The sequence below is a fragment of the Nothoprocta perdicaria genome, unplaced genomic scaffold, assembly GCF_003342845.1.
Source record: "Nothoprocta perdicaria isolate Ctin4 unplaced genomic scaffold, notPer1 scaffold_26, whole genome shotgun sequence".
Classification (NCBI taxonomy): domain Eukaryota; kingdom Metazoa; phylum Chordata; class Aves; order Tinamiformes; family Tinamidae; genus Nothoprocta; species Nothoprocta perdicaria.
Genome location: NW_020455488.1, coordinates 257,909 through 263,884, shown reverse-complemented (window position 1 = coordinate 263,884; position 5,976 = coordinate 257,909). Strand labels below are relative to the sequence as shown.

Here is a 5,976-nt window from a genome sequence, read left to right as displayed (position 1 = left end):
CTTCCTAATGGGAGATGTTGGCCTCTTAAGCTTCCAGTACTTACATTAATTTTTGGTCCTGATGAGGTTAGAGTAAGGGAAAAGAAGCCCTGCTGCTGTTTCAGGTTATGAAGAAASAGTCAAATAGACTGAGATCCTATCCCAAATTCTGCATAGAGGCCCCTGCTTTTTTGGGCTTGATGTTGTCTGATTTCAGTCAAGGGGATGTTGTCTATTAACTYGAACTGTGCAAGATCAAACTTTCAAATCATTCAGGAATAACCCATGCAAATCTCTCTGAAGACCTTTCCCATTTAGGTAGAAATCAAAATGCCCTGGTATCGTAACGCAAAACTCACATCCTGAAGGAATTTGATGGAAATCTTTTTTTTTTTTTTTTTCCCCCCTTGCAGCCAGAGACAAACTCTGAGTCTCTTGATATTTCATGTTTTTCTTACCACTGAAGCTCCTGCAGATATGCAATTAGATAGGAATCTCAGCTGCCATTAAAAAGAAGGCAGACATTTATAGTCCACAGGACTGCAAAGAAAAGCCTGAATTCAGAACTGAGGCTTAGAAAGCAGAAGGCACATAAAAATAAGTTAAAATATCTTGCTCTCCTGGGATCTGAGTCATGCATTGGGGACTGGAATGCCCAATACCTTCAATAAACAGTGTTGCTGAATTCAGTGAGTTTTGGATCCTGCATCCAGAAAGATGACACAAGGGTGCTGTGCTTCAGATCATGGCCTCCTGCCCCAGAAAGCATCTCTTCACCAGAGATTGTCTACCTCGTACTGAAAAGTATGGCAACCAAAGTTTTAGACCCATCCCAGGTTCAGCCAAATTATTAATCAGTCAATATTTCACCCATCAGCATTTAATATCAGTTTAAGACTTAACCTGTATCAAAGGAAATAGGAAATAAACTTCTTATTCTTCATTCTAAAGTTAGCCTGACAAAACATGAGTTCTGCCATTTATTTGCCTTGTCCTTGACAAATACATACACAAAAAAGGGAACATTTTACAAGAGAGAATATCAATAATCTCTTAAGGGAGCCAGGAAAAATTGGTTTGCCTATTTACACATCAATATATAAAATCCCCCACAAACCTAGTATTTATTTGACTCTGGTGCTCGAGAGTTACTCTGGTTGTAAAGACTCCAGTAATGTAATTGCATGGGACAGTGGATCAGTGTCTGTTCACGGGGCAACCTTGAGTCCTGCCCGTGTTCAGAACAGAGCTTTGGCCGATTCAATGGCCTTGTCCCAGCTAAGGAGCGAGGCAAAATGTGGATGGAGAAGTAATGCCCTTCATTAAATTAGCTGAGCAGACCAGCTGCAGTGCAGCAGAGGAATACAAAGAAAAGATAGTGATGCTCTCGGGCACACAAGCCCTTCTGCCAGCCTGAGACAAGGATGTGAAGCTTCATAAACACAGGCGCTGAATTCAACCCCAGCAAAGACCCCAAGCATCAGCTTGAAGGCTACAATTATGAAAATATTGCCCTTATGAGTTTTGAAATGTCATTTGCACGAATTGGGATCAAGCCTGAGAAATCAGTAAGAAAAAAAAGTCTGATTGGACAGAAGTTGCATAAAATTGGGGTCAACACCTTTGCTATTTTCTCCAGGGGGATTTAAAAAGAAATACATTTCACAAAATGGAAGGCCAACAGCAAGAAGCAAGATTATTTTCTTTTTCTCAGCCAGCAGTAAACAACACACATCTTCGTGAAAATGAAACGTGTCCCAAGGAATTTGAGATGGATCATTGCTTTTTATGAAACATTAGATGCGTCTGGAAGTTAAGACTGAAAATTAGAATGCAGAGAGCAGGCAGGCCACAGGAAAACATCATTATGTGCAATGCATTGACTTTCCTTTCAGAGCAGGGATAACAGCATTATTGTTTAGGTAAGCAAATGGGAATTCAAATGGGAGACCTACATCCACCTTGCATCTTATTGGACAAGATGAAATATCCAGCTATGTCCTGCGTTATAGTATTATGCATTTCTGCCTAGAGGAAACTTTCTCCTCAAAAAAGCGGAWGAAAATATTTTGAGAGAGATCACAAAGGAGCTTAGAGCAATAAGCAAACACCAAATAGACAGTGTAAGCATGATTAATTTGTTTCTGCCTGCTCCCCCATTCAGAGAGGGATGGGAAAAGCAAGGGTTATTTGCTGAAGGAGCGGATTCTGATTATAAAGGGAATGGGGACAAGACTGCTTTGAATTCCCTCTCTACCTTTTGTGTAAAAAATTCTCCAGCACAAATATGTAAAACTTAAAAATCTCATGTACTCAGGTGCCAACACCTTACTATTTCCAGACTGTGTTTATATGTCTTTTTTCTGCATACCTTAGACTTTGCTCTCRCAACAACGTCCAGGTTGGTGACTACACGAGCAGCTGCTTTGAAGGTGAAAGCAGCTTGGGAGGCACGTCAGCACTCTTGTGCCCTCGACAGTCAGCCCGACTGACATTGGGAAGGGCGTGGTGGACGATGCTGTGAGATCAGGAACCTACAGCCTTGGAGCAATTTCTCGACCTGGTTTTGCTGCTGAAGGGGAGGAACAAGCCACAATGCCCTGGATTCAAGAGAGTTAAGTGCAGTGATTTCAGGGCACCTACTTTCCGAGGCCACCCACCAATGTCTTCATGACCCTGTGAAGAAGTAGCTGTGATGTCTAAGTTGGATGCATCTTTTATGCAGTCTGATTATCACACAACTTGACCTGAATCTGGTTGTCAGTCTTTCTGTGCCATTGTCACAGAGTGAGCACCAGGGAGGCAGCTGCTTCCCATCTCCATCCACACAGCCCAAGAATTTTTTAGGGTAATGGGGAACCACCTTGCCTACTCGGCTGTGCAGTCCTCCACATCATAGGACCTTAACTCCTCACGTGTCCTCCAAGCTCCTGCTTCCCAATCTCTTACCATTTCCTTTGTGCTAATTCATGAGATTTCCTTTTGCTGGGGTTTTTGAAATGGGGAGACAAGGAGCTTGGCTCAGACAGTCTGCTGCAACATCTGGCAGACACAGCAGAGTCTGCAGGAGCTGTTGCTACTTGTCATTAACTCCTGCTCCTTAAGACAACTGAAGTGATCCCATCACGGCAAACCTTAAGCATTCTGAATAAGAGACTTGAAGATACTGAAGACAAAAGCAGTTTGAAGGAAAAGAGTTTTTGTTTGTTTTTGCCCAACTTTTGCCCAGAGCAAGTTTTGCTGTGGGACCTTCAATCCCACCAGTCTCCATCCGTGGAGGGGCAACGTGGCCTTCCAGCAGTGCAAGTGGAAGTGAATGCTGATTTATCTGTTCTCACTTTCAAGAACGATTGCTGCACCTCTTTCTAACACTCACTCTCCCTGTCATCTTTCTTCCCAAACCTCCCACATTCCCTCATATTGTCTGACCCTTTCTAACATATTCCATTCTTTTTTGCCCCTCACAACTTACTTTTATTCTGTCTCCTTCTCATTTTTCCCGTTCAGCCTAGTTCCTTACTGTTTTCATGAGGAAATAGTGGTGTATAAGGAAATCTGGCTGTCTGCCTACGCAGAGGAGCAAATTCATCTTGGTGAGCACAAAAGATACCATATGTCAGAGCAGGTAGTTTGTCTCCACTCTTTCATTGTTCTGCAAGGAAGCCACACAAAAAGAGGGTTAATTTGCTGGCTCTGTGACAGGAGAAGCRGAGAGGATGTTTCCAACAAGCGACAGAGGGCATGAAGAGCTACCAAGTGTCCTCAGGCAGCTGTACATGTTTGCTCTTGGCAGTAGYCCAAGCAAATGAGAGGCTTAAGTTAGGGTGGAAAGGCTTATATGAAACTTCTGCAATATAGTATGCTTTTATTATCAATAATTCTCACGGAAATAGGTTGTAACTATCCTGAATAAASAAATCCAACTAGCTTTGTACCAACCTCTGTGTTACTGTGTTTTGCTGTCTAAAGGCTTTGGTCAGAAGTTCTGCCATCCCAAGGCCCAGTTCAGAAGTCACCTAGAGCTCCAGACCCAAAAGTCCTCCCCAACTTTTAGGGCAGGCACTGACAAGGGGACCAGAGACTTCTTGTTACTTCTATACATGCACCTCTACTCACTGACCCAAAGTAAGTCCCTCTTCTCTTCCTCCTTTAGGCCTCTCAGTTAGTCATTTCCTCCAAGAGGCCACTGCAGAGCATAGCTGTATCAAGGACTAATTGCCAATTTAATCCATGAGGTTTACCAGATAGTTTGCAATAACCTGATGCTAGCATTGACAATGTAACAAAAACACATAAGGACTTCTCAAATTTTATAGAGGTTCAATGTCATCTTGGCCTCTTTTAGAGCTTTGTTACTCTTCTTTTTCTTTGAGGATAAGACCTGTTTGTGCTGGTGCTATGTCCATCAAGGGCAGCTCCTAGACAATGAGGGTGAAAAATAAGCAATAAAAATTTTCAGGAAGGCAAAAAATATTTTTTTTCTGAAGGTTTGGGTCTTTTTGTGCAGGGCGAAGACCTGTGGAAACTTGACTCGAAGCTACAGCTAACCTCTGTGACATGAGATCAAAAGAGCACAAACAATTCAGCCATGGGATTCAAGAATTTTTTCTTTCAAGTTACAATTTTAATAACGTGAATCTTCACTGTAAACTTGTTTGTCTCTCTGTGGTCTATTAAAAGCAATCTCTAGCTGAAATTTCTGCCTAAGAGATCCTTCAAATAAAACCAGCTTTAAAAAAGGCAGAAAGAGTAGAAACAGTTTGCTAGGGAGAGCRCGCAAAGTTGTTTTTAGAGATTTGTGCCATTTTTCTTCATGCATCCATTTGCTCTGTGGTACCTTCCCTCCTGGTAGCTAGCAAAGAAATGCTGCCCGAGAGATGAAGGGAATAATTTCAAAGACCGTGGAGACTTTTTCTGGAAACTCTTGACTTGCCGCCAGCAAACTACCTTCCGCTGCGGTTGAATATCAGCTTGCATTTGAATATTTGATGGAATCCGGTTGAATTCAAATGAAACTGTAGCTAGGAGAGGAATAACGCTCAGGCAATCTATAGTAATGATCCAAAGTGGTGCCATTTGCAGCAGTGACACTGTGTTACTCACTGCATATTGCTGCTGCGCTGTTAATGAGCCCGTGGAAACTCACGGCCCCTAGGTGATTAATGATGGGGAAATGCCGGCAGGGAATTGCACACCCATGACTTTCGGGGGCCCTCGACGCACATGCCAGCTRTAGAAGTTTCCACTCAGTCTCTTACAACCACAGATTGTCGCCCCCTCACATCTCCCAGCTGAGTAGCTCATGCAAGCACTCCCTACCTCATTTTGGTGTGCAAAGGCTGGGATTACAAACCCAAGCATAGTTGCTGGAAAGGGAGCACCAGGGAAAAAGAAATAGACATTCAGGATCTCTTCTGTCCTCTTCTGGCTTCTGAAATGATTTTGCCTGCAAGCCACCAATTCCACTTCAATTACACAGTCTCCAACATTACCAGTTTTTCTTCTGCTCTCCCATTGACATACAGCTACCAAAGCACAAAATAGGGCATTTTCAGACCTCACAAAAATAAAGAAAAATAAAAATAATATCTTACCTGGTTCAGTAGAAGATGTGAAGATAAAACCTGGAGTTAAAGCTGTCCTGAAGGTCATCTCTGAACCACTACAATGGCTAAAACACCTGCATTATTTCTTTCCAAGCTGGGTACAATGCTACTGACATCACTGAACCAGAGAAGAGCTCAGCTGGCAAGGTGACAACAGGAACCAGAWCTCCACAAAAGAAGAGGAGCCAAAGGAGGAGAGTAATCATAGCTTGCAACAAACCTGTTTCATGCTAAGGAGAAGAGAACTTTGAGGGTGTYGCCACTTCCTCCAGCACAGCCGAAGGGAGACTAGCAAGCAATGGGAGGTGGACATCTCCTCAACTTATGGCATGTGATTGCATTTAGGTCAAACAGCGCAGGTGTCTCCTTCAGCATCTGTTATCTGAGCACT

At 43.0% G+C, this 5,976-nt stretch overlaps 1 long non-coding RNA gene across 1 annotated transcript; it reads right to left on the bottom strand.

Moving 5' to 3' along the window:
- Positions 1-4,697: 4,697 nt before the first annotated feature.
- LOC112948340 lies at positions 4,698-5,642 on the bottom strand. The gene is made up of 2 exons (XR_003249597.1): positions 5,574-5,642; positions 4,698-5,425 (listed from the first exon to the last, which is right to left on the bottom strand). It is a non-coding gene; the product is annotated as an uncharacterized LOC112948340 (long non-coding RNA).
- Between the last annotated feature and the right edge of the window lie 334 nt (positions 5,643-5,976).